The 18,407-nt window shown below is 42.9% G+C and overlaps 2 pseudogenes; both read left to right on the top strand.

Moving 5' to 3' along the window:
* Positions 1-1,102, top strand: part of LOC110315558 — a 9,795-nt pseudogene extending 8,693 nt beyond the window's left edge.
* Positions 1,103-6,864: 5,762 nt separating this feature from the next.
* Positions 6,865-16,994, top strand: LOC110316917 (annotated as a pseudogene).
* Positions 16,995-18,407: the final 1,413 nt, after the last annotated feature.

The raw sequence follows: 18,407 nt of genomic DNA, 5'->3' as shown, positions 1-18,407 counted from the left end.
ATAGGAAACTTTTGGGATAGCATTTGAAATGTAAATAAAGAAAATAATAATAATAATAAAAAATTCCTTCTCTGACAGAGCAGAGGCCAGAGGACAGGAATGCAGCTTCCTTAGGAGAAGGAGGATTAAATGACAGTAAAGATTCAGAGAGGCCTTTAGAGAAAAGATCTCTATGCACAGATGAGTTTTCTAAACTTGGGAACAATAAAAGGACTTCAGCCACGACACCAAACTTTAAGTAGCTTCATGAGGCTCATTTTAAGAAAAATGGAATCCATTGATGAATATATTGTGAGAAAAAAGAAACACAATTTAAAGAACACAATTCACTTAATGAACTAAAGCTTGACAATAAAGAGATAGTGCAGAGGCAGGCAGATTTCTGAGTTTGAGGCCAGGCTGATCTACAGAGTGAGTTCCAGGACAGCCAGGGATATACAGAGAAACCCTGTCTTGAACCCCCCCCCCAAAAAAAAAGAGATAGTGACCCCAGTTCCTCCAAGAGGAAGACTCTCTACCTTGTACTCCTGCCAGGCAGCAGTGCCCACAAGGACACTCAGCAATTAAAATGAATGTCAGGTTTTCAGCTGCTACTAAATATAATGAACATAAGTGCTCAGTGACCAAAATGACAGCCAGAAAGTCTTCACATGTGACTGCACCTGGGAGTGCCTCAAAAGTCCAGGCTGTGTTCAGGACACCCAAGTTAAAGACCACTGAAAGGAATTCTACTGCAGTTATTACCCCATTCAAGTTGATGACTGAAGCAACACAGACTCCAAGTTCTAGTAAGAAACCAGTATTTGATCTCAAAGCAAGCTTGTCTCATCCCCTCAACTACAAGTCACACAAAGGAAAGTTGAAACCTTGGAGACAAGCTAAAGAGAACAATTCTCCGAACGAATGTGTAAGCAGAGTTACCTTCCACAGGAAAACTTACAAACAACCTCATCTCCAAACCAGGGAAGAACAACAGAAGAGACATGAGCAAGGACAAAAGGAGAAGAAAGAACAGCTTTTGGAAGCTCGAAGAAACCTGGGTGTGACTAAAGCCCTGTGACCCTGTCTGTTCCTTTACTCATAACTTGTTTTCCTTTTATATGTTTTTATACTTTCTCTATGTCAGTCAAAAGCTCTTTTCTATCATAACTTTGGTCATAATTTGTGTAGTGTCTCTTCTGTGCTATATCTGAGAGTATATTATTACCTTAAAGTTCATAACTAAAGTGGTTTTCACCTAATGTCCTATACAACTCTAATGTTCAAAAGACTTGTCTTCATGATTCTTAACAGAGGTTTTTCATGTTAAGGTCCTAATAGTTTCGAGGGAGATGACCTGCACCCTTTTCTGCACAAGGGTTTCCCTTATCAGCAAGCTGTAGCAGAATCTTAGCATGAGAAAATAAGATACCGTTCATAGGAAAAGGGAGGCTGGAAGGAAGGTCACATTTTTGTTCAGTAACCTGGAAAATCTATTAGTATTATTGAAATCTTATTTTATCAAGGTAAAGAGTTTTAGCTTGTAAGAGCCTTGTTCTGACATTTCGTGTATTTTCCAACTGTCACTCAGTATAATCCTAAACTAGAAAACCCCTACTCTCTCTATTTGTTAAATAAAAGCCATAGGGCAAAGGGTGTGCCTTAGTTTTACAACACTCATCTATCACACATCTGTCCCTGAATTTGACCCCTGGTACCACCAGAAACAAAGCTGAGAATTGCTGCTATAAGAATTACCATCATTGACAGACTTAAGTCTTACAAGTAGTAAAGAGAGAGAAAAGCTACTAAGCATGACCTGATCTTTGCTCTGCCATGTAGAGATTCTGAGATGTGTGTAATGCTTACAATGTTCATAAATAAAATTTTTCACTGTGATAAAAAAAGAGAGATCATTTGACTAGAGACATGTCTGCTCCTGACAGCACCCCTTCTTGATTCAAAGAAGAGATTGAGCATCAGTAGAGTTTCTCTAGTTGTGGAAAAATCACCACTCGGCAAGATTTGCCTCAATTCATATATAGACAAAAATACTGTTCAGGAAAAGGACACACTATGTGGAATTGTTGACTGATAACTCTGCCAATACAGGGTAAGCAGTTCTTTATAATTCTGCTTTACAAAGGTCCTGTCAGATAATCCTGGCCAGAAGGCTGAAGGCTGATGCTCCAACATTTTGAGGAATGAGAGACTGTCCGGGTTAGCCAGTCTCTACAAATTGGTAAAGTTTTGGAAGCTATGTTTTGTGCTTCCTATATTTCCATGTAATGTTTAATTTGTTCTTGGATTCTGCTGGGGTTGAAGGTAAGTTATAGTTTCATAGTCAAGTCAAGTTGTTTATCATTGAGAGAGATGGTATAGATTTGAGAGGATGGTTTTCAGATGGTGATACAAGCTAAAACCAGAACACAATTCAGGTATAGAATTGCAAGTTCTTTAAGTTAGGATTGGTGGTAGAGTGCTTTATCTAAATTGATAGATATGATGGCCTGGGTGTTAAGTGTATCTTATACTTTATAATTTGCATGATTAGGATGGTTGTGCTCAATTTATATTTGAGAGAAAAAAAAATCTTTTAATTGGACAAAAGGAGGGAATGTTGTGGCTTGCCCGGGTGCTGTTTGTATTCTGATGTTAATTCTGTTTCCTTAAGAGGGGCTGCCTTGACAATGAGTGGATCATGTACTCAGGTGACTTCATGTGAACATTCTCCCCATTTTAACTTGTAAAATAAAGGCTAAAGCCTGTAATTGGGCAGTGGAAGGGAAATGTGGGGCTGGGGCTTTTAGAGAGTAGAGGAAGAAGGACAGAGGAGAGGCAATTGGAGGAAGATGGACCAGAATCACATGGCCTGGAGAAGCCACAATTAACAAGGAATCACATAGCTGGGGAATAGATTAATGTAGTGCTAGATCTACCCAATCTAAGCTTATACCTTATAAATATTGTAACTGAGTTGTGTGGATTTTGCACAGGCTTATTGGGGGTAGAGATTTACTGCAACACAAGAACACATTGAAAGGATCATTCAACACAATCAAGTAGGCTTTATCCCAGGAATGCAGGGATGGTTCAATATACTGAAATCCATCAACATAATCCACTATATAAACAAACTAAAATAAAATCACATAATCATCTGATTAGATGCTGAAAAAGTCTTTGGCAAAATACAACACTCTTTCATGTTAAAAGTATTGGAAAGATCAAGAATTCAAGGCACATACCATACAGTAGAAAAAGAAAACATTTTCAACAAATGGTGCTGGTCTAACTGGTGGTCTGTTTGTAGAAGAATGCAAATTGATCCATTTTTATCTCCTTGTACAAAGTTGAAGTCCAAGTGGATCAAAGACTTCCACATAAAAATGAGGAACACTAAACTAATAGTAGAGAAAGTAGGAAATAGCCTAGAACATATTGGCAAAGGGAAAAATTTCCTGAATAGAACACCAATGGCTGAGACTCTAAGATCACCCATTGGCAAATGGGACCTCATGAAACTGAAAGGATTCTGTAAAGCAAAGGACACTGTCAACAGGACAAAACAATAACCTACAGACTAGGAAAAGATCTTTACCAACCCTACATCTGATAGAGGGCTATTATCTTAAATATGCAAAGAACTCAAGAAGTTAAAATCCAGTGAAGAAATAAACCTATTAAAAAGTGGGGTACAGAGCTAAACAAAGAATTATCAACTGAGGAATCTAGAATGGCCAAGAAGCACCCCCAAAAAATGTTCAACATCTTTGGTTGTCAATGCAAATCAAAACAACCCTGAGATTCTACTTTATACCAATCAGAATGGCTAAGATAAAAAACTCAGGTAACAGCAGATGCTGGCAACGATGTGGAGAAAAAGGAACACTCCTCCACTGCTGGTGGGATTGTAGGCTGGTGCAACCATTTTGGAAATCAATCTGCCAGCTACTCAGAAAATTGGAAATAGTTCTTCCTGAATAACTAGTTACACAACTCCTGGTCATATATCCAAAAGATGCTCCATTATCCCACAAAGACACTTGCTCAACTATGTTCATAATAGATTTTTTTATATAATCAAAAGCTGGAAACAATCCAGATGTCCCTCAATGGAAGAATGGATGCAGAAGATGTGTTACATTTACACAACGGATCAGCTATTAAAAACAAGGACTTCATGAATTTTGCAGGCAAATGGATAGATCTAGAAAATATCATCCCAAGTGAGGTAACCCAGACCCCAAAGGACATACATGGTCTCTATTCACTGATAAGTAGTTATTAGCCCCAAACTGTGGATGGTTCAATCTCACTTAGAAGGAGAAACAAAATAATCCTGGAAGTCGGAGAGGAAGGGACCTGGGTGGGAGAGGGGAGGGGAAGGGAAAAAAGGGGGGTCAGAATCAGATATGGGAAGAGACAGGAGAGAAGTCCAGAGGGCTAGCAGAAGGAATAGAAATATGTAGCACAGGGGGTGGGGGTGTGGAATGGAGGGAGGAAGTGAATCCACTAAAAAGTGCCAGATCCAGGGATCCAAGAGGTTCCTGGGACCCAGTGGGCCTGGCATTAGCCGAAATGCCCAACAGTGGGGAGGTAGAACCTGAAGAGACCACCTCCAGTAGATAGATATGGCTCCCCAGTAGAGGGATGGGGCCAACCACACATCTCAAAATTTTTAACCCAGAATTGTTCCTGTCTAAAGGAAATGCAGGGACAAAAAATGAAGCAGAGACTGAAGGAAAGGTCATCCAGAGACTTCCACAACTTGCGATCCATCACATCTGCAGACACCAAACCCCTACAATATTGCTGATGCCAAGATGTGCTTACAGACAGGAGCTAGTATGACTGTCTTCTGAGAGGCTCTGCCAGCACCTAAGACAGATGCAGATACTCAGAGCCAACCATTGGACTAAGCTGGTAGACCACAATGGAAGAGTCAGCGGAAGGACTGAGGGTGCTGAAGGATTTTGCAACCCATAGGAAGAACAACAGTATCAACTAACTGGACTCCCCCCACCCCCACCCCCAGAGCTCCTAGGGACTAAACCACCAACCAAAGAGTATACATGGATGAGTCTATGGCTCCAGCTACATATGTAACAGAGGACTGAATGCCTTATCCTGCCCAGTGGGAGGGGAGCCACTTGGTCCTGTGGAGGCTTGATGCCCCAGAGAAAGAAGATGCTAGAGGCCTGAGGCAGGAGTGGGGAGAACCCTCTTATAGGCAATGGGGAGGGGGTGTGAGGTGAGGGGTTCGTGGAAGGGAGACGAGGAAGGGGGACAACATTTGAAATGTAAATAGATAAAATAATTAATAATAATAAAAAAGAAATTGTTGGCAACAGTAAAGTTTTGGTGCGGCAAAGAGAAAGGAGACAGGCATGGTGGAGAAAGGTTGAGTATGCCTGGTTACCTTCTGAAGTGACTGGAGTTGTATTTGACTGGCGTCCAACGGCACAGCTGAATGGTAGACTTCCCACTTCTCATGTAGAAGGCCCTGAGTTTGATCCCTGGCACCACACACAATAAAAATGTTTTCGATTAAAAAAAGAAAAAGGAAGCCAATGGCACACGCCTTTAATCCCAGCACTCGGGAGGCAGAGGCAGGCAGATTTCTGAGTTCGAGGCCAGCCTGGTCTACAGAGTGAGTTCCAGCACAGCCAGGGCTACACAGAGAAACCCTGTCTCGGGAAAAAAAAAAAAAAAAAAAAAGAACACTTTTGCATCATTGAAATCTAAAACATGTCTCAGCTCTATTTATCTTCTTTACAGTATAGCATGTATTTCTGTCATTGATCCCTCCCCAGTGTTTCCATAGAGTGCGGTGGTGCAGTCAGATCTACATAGGCACCCAATCACTGGCAGCTTATCAAGTTAGCTGATTTGAAAATCTGCACACAAGCTCACAAGATGTCTTCCAAATGTCTTCATTCATCGGAGGCTCATTGCTTCAACAAGATGATAGGTGGTGCAGAGCCTCCCTCCCCAGATTACTTGGAAACCAGAGAAAATCATAAGTATTTAATGAAATGCTAACTAAACTAAAGGGAGGGGTCTTCTTCAGGGGAGCTGGATCTCACTCCGGTTAGCCTGCCACAGTGGGTCTATAGATGGGTGGAGGCCTGGGTGGGGTGGAGGGTGGGAGCTCTGTGGTGGGTAGGAAAGCACCAATATACTCTTTCTGGTCTTAAATGACTCTTGTGGCATCAAGAAATGAATTCAGTCCTAAGTTGGATATTATATCCCAGTTGTTCGTTTGTTTGTTTCTTCAGTAGGGTGCAGGTGGGAGACTTACCCCACCTGCAAACCCATCTACAGTTTTAGTTCATAATAAATGATGGGAAAAGAACAATGGAGATTTCTATTTAAAACTGCATTCGCTCTGTTTTGAAAAACATTTATATTTTATTTTTTAACTCTCTTCCCCTTTAATTAAAAAAATTATTTTATGTGTATGGGTTTGTTTCCTGTATGTCTATGTGCACCACATACATGCCTGGTGCCCACAGCGGTCAGAAAAAGTGTTGAATCCCCTGGAACCAGACTTAGACAATTGTGAGTCACCATGTTTGTGCTGGGAATGAACCAAGTCCTCTCTCTGCATGGGCAGCAAGCGCCCTTCACAGCTGAGCAGTGATCCCACCCCCACCTTAATATTTCTGTTTAGGAATAAAATATTGAATTGCTTGAAAAGCAGAGTTCACAATTATTGTTAGATCAAGGGCCTAGTGGCAGCCTGAGGCTATCAGGCAAGCTCCTCCAGAGTGGACAGCCTAGCTGCTTTGATGATTGGGAGCACTGTTCTGGGAGGTGGGGGACAGGCCGAGGAAGAAGGAGATCTAACTATGCCTCCCTTCAGTCCTAGGGCCCTACTCCATGCCATCCTGTGCACACCTAAAATACCCTCCTCCACAGCTATCCTGGACCCTTAAACTGAATGTAGAACAGGGTCTCCTTGAGGTGTGATCTGCTTGCTGCCTCTGACTGTGAGGTTCCACCAGGTTCCACCAAGTCCCATACTCCTCACAGTAAGCCAGAACAACTGTTGTGTTGGGAAAACTCACAAAAGTAAAGATCTCCTTTGTTCTTCAGACTTTTCTATGTGCTAAAAATAGCAGCCAGGTCCTCATAGCAGTGGCCAAGGTCCATAAAGCAACTGAATTTGGTGAAAGTTGCTGTATCTGCTGTCTGCACACTGGGCTCTCTAGAAGCCACCGCAGCTTCTCTAACATTTTCGCCTCCTCTGACTAAAACCCAAAGAGAAAGCTCATGAGTAATGCTACTGATTCTCAGATAAGCCAGGTGCTTCTGAGGGCTAAGAGGCTAGATGAACACCAGAGGCCTTAAGAGAGTCCATGACGGAGCAATAAGATGGTGAGGTTCTAAAATGGCAACTTTTTTCATCACCTTCCGGACCTGAGAATAAAACTTGGCTGCTTAAAACAAGTGTGTGCCAGCCTTTTCTCCTGACAGTGGCCGCCCCTGGTGGTGAGCAAGTCCAAATAGTTCAAGGCCAGAGCAGGTTGTGCTTTTGATGGACACATTAAATGAACAAACATGCTCTTTGTTTCTTTATGGTGAATATATTCAAAATCCCTTGGGCTAGCTTTAGAAATATGGTACGTTGTTGTGAGCAGTATTCATTCTACTGTGCCTTTGAACACCAGATCTGACACCACTTTAAAGAAATTATTGTCTGTTCTGTCTCTACTTCCCCCCCAGCCCCTGGCAAGAGATATTTTACTTGTTTGTGTGTTTACAAATAGTCAGCACATGGAACACACTAATAGGCTTCTCTGCTGACTTAATAAGCCAATTTGAGCTGAATTAAAAGTAGAAAAGGGCATTTATTTCAGAACAGTTCCAGGGCAAGGCCACCAGTCTCAGGGGACAAGACGGAAGTCCTGCAGGCTATGGCAGGGAAGGTTTTTATAGATTGTCGGTGAAGGAAAATGACCTGCCTGCCACAAGCTGGGCTTGAGCCCAAGCGTGGTCACCTAGCCTGGGGAGAATGTTGCTACAGCTACCATGAATGCCAAACTGGGCTTTTGGTGCCAGGGCTGGGGTGGTGGGAGGTGCGCAGTGTGGGCCAAGTCAAAGGCTCCAACCAAACATACATCAGCATCTATCAATGGATGAGTGTGGAAAAACTGTGATACATACTTCTGTATATACTGGAATACTATGCACTAGTAAGATAGGATGTCATTCGTGACAACATAGGTAGAACTGGGTTACATGCTGAGACAAATTAGTCAGGCACTGAAAGCCCAACATTGTTCATCAGTTTTAGAGGAGAGACTTAAAAGCACACAGGAGTTTACAGTCTTTTCTTGGATTTGGAAAGATTTTTTTAAAGCACAGTGCAGAACTAGAAATCACAATGAAACCACGCCTTTAGAATATGAAGGAGTTTAGAAATCTCACAAGATTTACTTTCTTTCTTTCTTTCTTTCTTTCTTTCTTTCTTTCTTTTTTTTTTTTTTTTCTTTTTTTTTTTTTTTTTTTTTTTTGCTTTTTCGAGACAGGGTTTCTCTGCATAGCCCTGGCTGTCCTGGAACTCACTTTGTAGACCAGGCTGGGCTTGAACTCAGAAATCCGCCTGCCTCTGTCTCCCAAGTGCTGGGATTAAAGGCATGGATCACCATGCCTGGCAAGATTTACTTTCTATAGGGAGTGTGAGGAGGTCTGAGGAGTGCTCCCAGGGGAAACCCTGCTGCTCACAGCCACACACGGCTGAGAGGTGCTGGGGCTGGAAATGAGCACAGGAGAATTTTATACTTTTTTAGAACTAGAAAGAATGAAGGCTGGGAGTTCTGTGTAGATCCAAAATCCAAAAGCTCAGTGCTAAAGCCTTCTAATCCTAAGTATCCTTTTCTTGCTTGTTAATGTAATAGAAGCTTCCTAGTATTTTAGGTATGCAAAAATGAGCAAAATGCAAAGGTTAATGTCAGTGGAAACTCTGTAAAAAGTACAATTAGTACTCAATAAAATTAATTCGTTTGTTATACATTTCCGTGAATTTTGAAAACATATAATCAGGTGCTCTTCATCAACATATATAGGGGCTGGAGAGTTGGCTCAACCATTGAGAGCATTTATTGCTCTTGCAGAGACCTGAGGTTTCATTCCCAGCACCCATATGGCGGCTCACACACCCACGCCTAACTCCATTTTCAGGGATCCAACACACATTTCTAAGCTCTTCTAACACTAGGTATGCATGGAGTATACAAACATACATGCATCCATACGTACATACAGACACACACACAGAGGCAGACAAAGCTCTCTTACATGTAAACTACATAAGACTAAAACAATAGTTTTCAAAGTATATACAGACCCCCTACCCTACCTGTTTCCCCATTGTCTGCTGCAGACACTGTCACCACTCCTCTGCCACAGCCGTGAGTACTCACCTTTCCAGATGCCATAAAATGGATCCGTGAAGCAGAGATGTCCCACAAGAGTTCTTTCAGCTTGTCACAGCAATGCCCTCTGCTCATCACTCACAGTGCCTATCAGTAGCGTGTCCGAAGCATGCACTGCTGGCGAGATGCTGAGAGACCATGTCTACAACACTTGAATTCAGAAATTTGCATGAATCTCACCAGCAAATATTATTACAAAGAGGTTATGAAAAGCTGTCAGGAAACTTCTAGAGAAGTGAGAGGAGTAGTGGTAGTTGGGGGGTCTCTTCTCAAGGGACCACTCCCTATAGCTCTCTGACCTTATTTGCATAAGCTTATTTGCAAGCTTAGTTTAGGGACTTTTTGGGTAAGAAGCCCTTGGGACATTTGGCCTGTTAAAGTGGCATGAGATAGAGCAAGGCCAGGCTTATGGTCCGAGTTGTTTCTTGTGTTGAGAGAAGGTTTACCTTGTCATCAGCTTGGGGACATTTCAATGGTCACAAATGTATCATTTTCACAGAGATCCTTAAAGCTGCGGTAGATATTCACATAAAGATTAATTGCCAGCCTGGTCTACAAAGTGAGTTCCAGGACGGTCAGGGCTATCTCGAGTCAGAAACCCTGTCTCAAAAAACCAAAAGAAAAAAAAAAAAAAAAGATTTCTTGCAACTTAAATGCAGGCTGTCCTTTCCAGCATGGGGATATGTGGGTAGGATGGGAGCATATCACATTTTACACTTACAAACAGCTTTGTAGTAGCTGACAATTTAGCCTTAAGAAGATGTTAGTTCTACGTCAACATCGGCATCCACACCAGTGTATAACCATTCTGTTATGCAGACAGAGATTTCGCTCTTAATCTAAGATGATTTTTGCTCAACAAGTTCACATTCTCCCTTACTTTTCTAAACATCTAATGACTTTACAGTATTATACTTTGTGCTTGAGTCTGTACATCTAAGGATGGACTGTAGTAGTTTGAGGTTGTATTTTTTTTTTTTTTTTAGCTGACAGACAGCAGGTTGTTTCAGTAGTATATAGTGTAGCGGTGCCACCCTTTCCCTGTCTAAAAAAACGTTCATCACTATTAAGTGTCTGTTGACCGCGTGTGTGTGATGTCATTGTGGAGTCCTGTTCTCTGCTGAGTTGTTTCAGTGTTGACTCTGTTGATAGCACCAGGCTTTCAGTCCTCTTCCCATGAGGCATTAGATTAGGCCTTGTGATCTCTCAGATTTTGTCCTTTTCTTTTTCAGAATCACTTTTTATTGGATATTTTATTTATTTACATTTCAAATGTTATCCTTTTTTCCAGGTTCCCCTCTGGAAACTCCCTATCCCATCCCCTCTCTCCCTGCTTCTGTGTGGGTGCTCCCCCACCCGCACACTTGAGTGGGACCGCCCGTGGCCACACCGGTTCCTGGAGGGCGGACTGGGACTGAAATGAGAAAAGACTTCGAAACGAAACGAGGCTAGGACAACATTCTGATTGAAGCCCAAGGTTTAATGAAAAACTCAGTTTATATAGTGTGGGAAAACCCCCAGCCCCCAGCGCCAGTCTTTGAAAGCACAGGTGAGAGTCTGTAGGCAGGCCCAAAGGATGTTGTCTCTGGAACACCTAAAAGTCCTCTCAGCAGGCGCTGGAGACGCTTTGAAGGACAGCGACCAGTGTAAACAGTAGGGAAGACTTGGCAGATCTGAAGATTACCACTGCAGGTGGTTTAGTGGCTGCAGAGGGCTGGGAGGCCCCAACACACACTGACTTCTGCCTCCTCACCTTGGCATTCTCCTACACTGAGACACACCAAGCCTTCACAGAACCAAGGGTGGTTTAGTCCCTGGGGGCTCTGTGGAGTCTAGGTGGTTGCTATTGTTGTTCTTCCTATGGGATTGCAAATCCATTCAGCTCCTTCAGTCCTTTCTGTAACTCCTCCATTGGGGACCCCATGCTCAGTCCAATGGATGGATGTGAGCATTTGCCTCTGCGTTTGTCAGGCTCTGCTGAACCTCTCAGGAGACAGCCATATCAGGATCCTGTCAGTGAGTGGAGACCTCATAAAATTGAAAGTTTCTGCATGGCAAAGGACACTGTCAATAGGACAAAACAGCAACCAACAGATTGGGAAAAGATTGTTACGATTTCTACATCTAATAGAGGGCTAATAACCAATATATATGAAGAACTCAAGAAGTTAGACTACAGAGAACCAAACAACCCTATTAAAAAATGGGGTACAGAGCTAAACAAAGAATTCTCAGAATAATTTTTGACCATTCCATTTTCTTTTTAATTTTCATAGTACTTCTCATATAACTTGGTGCTATGATATTTTTTTCTGAAGGCAATCACCCCTCAGGAATATGTTGCACATACACACTTGTTCAGGAATTGTTGACATATGAGCAATGTCATTATGTGCTTAGAGTTGCCTTGATTTCTTTCTTTCTTATTTCTAAAATGTAACATGTATGAGTGTTTGGCCTGCATAGATATCTATGGATCATGTGCATTCCTAGTGCCCACCAAAGTCAGGAAAGTTCTCAGAGTTCCTAAAACTGCAATTACAGAGACTTGTGACCTGTTATATTGGTGCTGAATTTGAACCCAGGTCCTCTGAAAGATCAAAAAGTGCTCTTAACCACTGAGCCAACTTTTCTATCTTTATTTCTTTATAAATTTACATGTAGTTTTTTGTTATGCTGACTATGAACATCCTATTTTTAGATTTGTAATTTTATATTTTTCTTGGCATTACTGTAAAGGTCACTCTCTAAGATAGTAATTTCCACTTGACAGGACAATATAACTGATTTTACAATGCTGTCACCTTGTCCTGCAGCTTTGTAAACTCATTTTTTTTTTACATCCAGTAGTCTTTTGTAGTTTTGTTTGGAGTTTTATGTAGACAGAACCCTGTCATCTGTGAAGAGAAACACTTTCACCTGCTTCTGAGAACTGTAAACCTCCTTTCATTCTGTAAGAAACTCATTTATGTACATGACTGTTTGCCTGCAGGTTTGTGTATCACATGAATACTCAGTGCATACAGAAGCCAGAAGAGCGTGATGGACCTCCCCTCCCCCCGCCCACCCCCCGGTACTGGAGGTGTGCATTGTTGTAAACTACCTTGTGGGTCCAGGGACTTCAATTCAAGTCCTCTGGAAGAGCTGAAAGTGATCTTAAGAGCTGAGCCATTCTCCAGACACCTGACCCTATTTCTTCGTCCTGGCCATGACCTCCTGGGAAAAGTACCTGAATAATGAGCAGACATCTGACTCTTGCTCCTGATTTCTGGGAAACATTCATAATCGCACCATTGAGAATGAAACTGATTGAAGTTGGACTTACAGTTTTGTTTTTAGTGGATAACTTCTGTGGGGTTGAGGAAGTTCCTTTCACTTCTATTTTCACATAATTTTGCTGTTTATTAAAATGTTTTTAGTTTTTCCTCTTTTCTTATTTTGTTAATATGTCTAGTTACATCAATTTTTTTTTTTCTAGTGTTTCCATAACTCCTTCTAACCAGGGCACCTTTTATGGAACCAAATCTAGATTTTTGTTGTTTGCATTTCACTGGGATCTCCACTCCCTCATTTTTGCTCTCATTATTCACCCTGAGTTCNGTGNCCAGAAGNCGCCCTGGCAGAAGCTCTGTTTCCNTCCTCTCTGGACTTCTTCCTACCATGGACATCCTTTGTGGACCAGGGCCTTCTCTGAAAGGGCAGGCAGGAGCCCTTCAGGAACTTATAGGCAATTGTAAAGTNGGTTTTGTGGTAAATTTATTTTATTTTCCTTAAGAAATTCTTTTTTTCAATGTTTTTTATTAGGTATTTTCTTCATTTACAATTCAAATGCTATCCCAAAAATCCCTTATACCCTCCCCCCACCCTGCTCTCCAACNCANCCACTCCTGCTTCCTGGCCCTGGTATTCCCCTGTATTGGGGCATATAATCTTTGCAAGACCAAGGGCCTCTCCTCCCAATGACGGCCAATTAAGCCATCTTCTGCTACATATGCAGCTAGAGACAGGAGCTCAGGGGGTACTGGTTAGTTCATATTGCTGTTCCTCCAATAGGGTTACAGACACCTTCAGATCCTTGGGTACTTTCTTTAGCTTCTCCATTGGGGGCCATGTGTTCCATCCAATAGATGACTCTGAGCATCCACTTCTATATTTGCCAGGCACTGGCATAGCCTCACAAGAGTCAGCTATATCAGGGTCCTGTCGGCAAAATCTTGCTGGCATATGCAAGAAATTCTTGAAATTGGCATTCTTATATTCATATTTTACAGTTGTCCAAGGAAATAGTCTCAGAATCCTCTCCCCTGAGTCTCCTGCTAAGCTTCACTGCTGCTATGGAGTGATCATGGTCCTCACTGTAGCTGTAGTTGCTCTGTCTGTTGCTTTGTCAGGTAAGTGACTTATTCTCCAAATTCTGTGACACTCTGTCCGTGTTCACATTGCCAGTTATACTTTCTAAGCACTGTAAGCCAGACATGGTGGCAAGGACTCTAGAGAAAACACAAAGGAAGTTCCTGTTCTCTGAGAATTTAGGTTCCAGCAGGAAGATGCAGTGATGGAACACAGAGGCTTTGATGGGCACATCCCTGGGAAGATGACATCCAGCAAGCTCTAGACAGAGATGCAGGGGACATAGGTCCCCTTAGGGGTACTATTCAAGGCAGAGAGTAACAAGAGGAAATCTCCAAGTAGGAACTTCAAAGGTGAGGCCAGGAAGGTACAGTGCCTCCGACCATGACCCATGGGTTTGGTTACCAGGCTCAACTGTATTTTGAAAGTATTAAATGGAAAGTTTCTGAAGCAATACGTTTATATGATTTTTGTACCATTCTGTTCAAAATAGTGCAATAAAATCTTGCACTGTTCTCTTATGTATGTGCAGTCATCCTTTAGTGCAACATGTCTACACTGTATACACTACCTACCCAAAAGATCTCACAGCAATCTCAATTATCAGGCTGGGTGTCGGTAGGTGTCCCTGTAGCATGCTTGCTGCTGTAGCAATCCCTGCTGTAGTAAACAGTCATCCCAGCTCAGAAAGTGATGCTGTTATAGAAGTGCACTTCCTGGGAGCCCTACTGTCAGTGAGCACCTGAGAGAGAATGGGACACAGGCCCTCAGTGGAAGGCCTTTAGATAAAGGCCCATCACTCTCAGGAGAGGATTCCTGCAGATCAGTTAGGAAAGCTACCATCAGATTCACACCTCACAACTGAGCTCAGGAGGGTGCGCCAAAGAGAGAGAAGACATGCTTGTCATGATTCATTGTATTCTCTACATTTTAGCAATAAAGACAGAACAGATCTCAATCTAAAATACCTATGCTGCTTGCCTGCAAAACTGGATTGGAGTTGGAAATAAATGTTTTTATTTTTCTGAAAACTCGAGAAACTGGACATTTGCCCAGGTCTTTTGCATGAAACAAGAGGCCCAACTAGCTCGGTTTGACAACCAGGATGAGCTGGTAAGTAATGGGCAGGGATTGGTTTGTCTGTCTGTTCTGTTGAATATTATTGCCTTGAGATAGAGAGTTACAGATGAGGCCTGAGGAAGGCTCCCATCCCAAGCACATGGAGACATGGGGAATGTGAGTGTGTGCCATTTGCTGATGCTTGACTTCTGACTGGAGCCCTGAGACATTCAAGAAACATTCTCTCATGAAGTGTTCATAGTCAGCTGGAAGGTCAGATATGCCATTTTACTGGGATACCTGGTGGTCATGAGTGCATTCCTTTAAGATGGCACATGTAAGATAGCAATGTGAAGTTAACCCAGAACTAACCAGGCCACAGAAGAATGTGTTGCTACATTTGGTACTTTGATTCAAATGAGGTACTTTAGACTTACAGATGTCAAGAGGAGAACTGAAGGGTAATACAGCTCCAAAATCTCTGACACTCAGTTACACCCTTCTGTTATCTCTAGAGGAAGGTGTAGAGTGGAGAGATTCCAGGATCATCTGAAGGAAAGAGACACATGTATTCTTGGCTTTTTGTGTTTTATGACAGAATTTCCTAATGAGATACAAGGGGACTTTTGATTACTGGATCGGCCTGCACAGAGAGTCGTCAGAGCACCCTTGGAAGTGGACAGACAACACTGAGTATAACAACACATATGTTTTCACAATGTTTTTCCTCCTACTATATTCATGTGCTGTGATGTGTGTGAATTGTGGCTATGAGGATTGAAAGCCTGTTTCATGTGAAGCCAACTGTACTGGGAAGGAAGAAAACAATGAACCCTTAGGCTGGAAGTGTGGCTCAGAGGTAGAGTGTGTGCTTACATGCAGCAGCCAATCCCCAATGGACTCCACATCCTGACAAATTTAAATCAACTGGATACTCTCTATTTATTAGCCATCATCTTGAAGCATTTACATACTGTTATTCCATTCCAAATATTTAGCATGAATGTGGCATCTGGGATAGATGTCTGCTATCACCACTTGAAAACCTTTCCTTGGTGATAATGGTCCTTGTGTGATATACAAAGCCCTGCTGTTAGCCACCAAGAGTTCTAAAACCATAGAAAGCTGTTGCGACCAGCCTTGACCAGCAAGAACAACGATGTGCCACCTGAGATCCTTCTCAACAGCACTTTATTCAGGAACGCCTTTCATGATGCTACGGGGACCCCAATGGACCAGGGCAGCCGCCCTATATACTGGAGCATTTACCNCCTGGGTGCTCTGTGCCTTGTTGTCGCCACGGGATAGGCTAGGAAAGGAATCACCTCATTACCATAAGGCTGAGCAGTGAGGGCTGTGCTGAGTCATTATTGTATAGGACTGAGCATGTCTGTCCTAAGGCGGCAAGTGAGTTGTTTACCAGATGGACAGCGGAAGTCAGAGCCATCTTGTAATGGCGTATGGTATGGCGCGCTACAGGAAGCTATTTCAGAACTGCAAGCCTGAGAATTATTAGTCCTCTATTTGCATGGTTGTACCTGTTCACAGAAGTAGAGACTCCAGGGGCTGTGTGAATCTCCTCTAAGGTCTTGTCATCAATGAGCACTGGGAACAGCTCTTGAATGCAAGCACAGCCATTTTGAACAGACCCATTTCACGGGAATGGTAAAACACAGAGCGAGTCACCTCCATAGTTAAACCACAATTTCCTAAGTGGTGCATTTCCTCCCACTTTTATACATGTGTAAAATACTTCAAGAGAGCATTGATAATCACCCTTGTGAGGCTACCCACTGCTGCAGTTCACTTGAACATGGCAGCAAGCATTGTACACACATTCCTGGGTTCAACACGGATGAGTGTCAGAGGTGTGGTGATCAATTCAAGCGCTAAGGTTTGCACAAGTCCCTAGGTGCAAAACTAGTGCATGGGATTCCAGTGGACTCTGCATCTGATCCATATCATAAATAAGTGGTGAAGAGGAGTGAGATGTGATTGCAGGAGTGAATGCAATGGCAAACTGCAGATTTTTTTTTTAGGGTTTCCATTCAAGGAAATGAAATACATGGCTTCCTGAGTGACAATGGGATCAGCAGTAGCAGGAACTACACAGAAAAGAAGTGGATTTGTAGCAAGTCCAGTAGCTACACCTTACTGTGCTAGCAGTTTTGTGTCCTGGCTACGTCATAGCAATCATGAGCAACACATAACAACTTATCTACTGTTGCTGCCTCATTAACGACCTGCTAAAATCATTATCACAATCAGTGCATAATGCATGGTTGCATCAAACATGACAACTCCCTCTGAGGACTATTCATATGTGTGCTTGAGATAGGGGTGGGGGTGAGAGATATACAGAGGATCAGGGAATTGAATGTTGTGTAGCAATGGGGGATGGGGAACTTGGGGTAGTCAACAGAAAGTCCCAGATGCCAGGAAAGCAAGAGGCTACCAGGACCCAACAGGGATGACATTAGTTGAAATACTCAACAAAGGGGAAGGAGACCTGTAGAGGCCATATCCACAGGTTAGGCATGGTCCCCAGTTGAGGGATGGGGCCACCTACCCTTCTCAAATTTTAACCCAGAATTGCTCCTGTCTAAAGGAACTATAGGGACAAAGAGTGGAGCAGAGACTGAAGGAAAGGCCACCTAGAGACTGCCCCACCTGTGGATCGATCCATTCCATATGCAGTCAATAAACCCACTCACTATTGCAAATGCCAAGGAGTCCTTGCTGACAGGAGCCTGATACAGTTTTCTCCTGAGAGTCTCTGCCAGAGCCTGACCAATACAGGTGTGGATGCTTGCAGCCAACATCAGACTAAGCATGGAGACCCCAATGGAGAAGATAGAGAAAGGACTGAAGGACCTGAAGGGGTTGGCAACCCCATAGGAAGAACAACAATATCCACCAACCAGACCCTCCTGAGCTTCCAGGGACTAAACCACCAACCAAAGAGTACACATGGAGGCATGGCTCCAGCTGAATATGTAGCAGAGGATGGCCTTATATGGAATCAATGGAAGGGGAGGTCCTTGGTCCTGTGAAGGTTGGATGCCCCAGTGTAGGGGAATGCCAGGGCAGTGAGGTGGGAGTGAGTAGGTAGGTGGGGGAACACCCTCAAGAAGCAGAGGGTAGGGGAGGTAGGATAGGGGGTTTTCAGAGGGACAACTAGGAAGGTAGATAACATTTGAAATGTAAATAAATGAAATAACCAATAAAAATTTTAAAAAAAGAATGGTTCTGAATTAATGAGGTATTCAGGTATGAGCTGATACTCATATCTTAAACTTAAACTAAATCACATCAGCATTAGTAACCTCAACTTTTTTCTTTATTATTTTATTTATTTACATTCCAAATGCTACCCCCTCCTGGTCCCCCCCACAGTTCTTCACCCCATACCTCCTCTCGATTACTTCTGAGGGGGTGTTCCCACCACTCCCACCTACCCCCCCCCACACACCTACCCTACCCCACTTTGGGCTTTCCCCTTCCCCAAAGCATCAGGCCTCTATGGGTTATTAGGATGCAGGGATGGCGGACCTGTTTAGAAATTGCTCTTTGGAG

The sequence above is a fragment of the Mus pahari genome, chromosome 2 (genome assembly GCF_900095145.1).
Source record: "Mus pahari chromosome 2, PAHARI_EIJ_v1.1, whole genome shotgun sequence".
NCBI classification, from domain to species: domain Eukaryota; kingdom Metazoa; phylum Chordata; class Mammalia; order Rodentia; family Muridae; genus Mus; species Mus pahari.
This window is presented reverse-complemented; position numbering and strand designations above follow the sequence as displayed.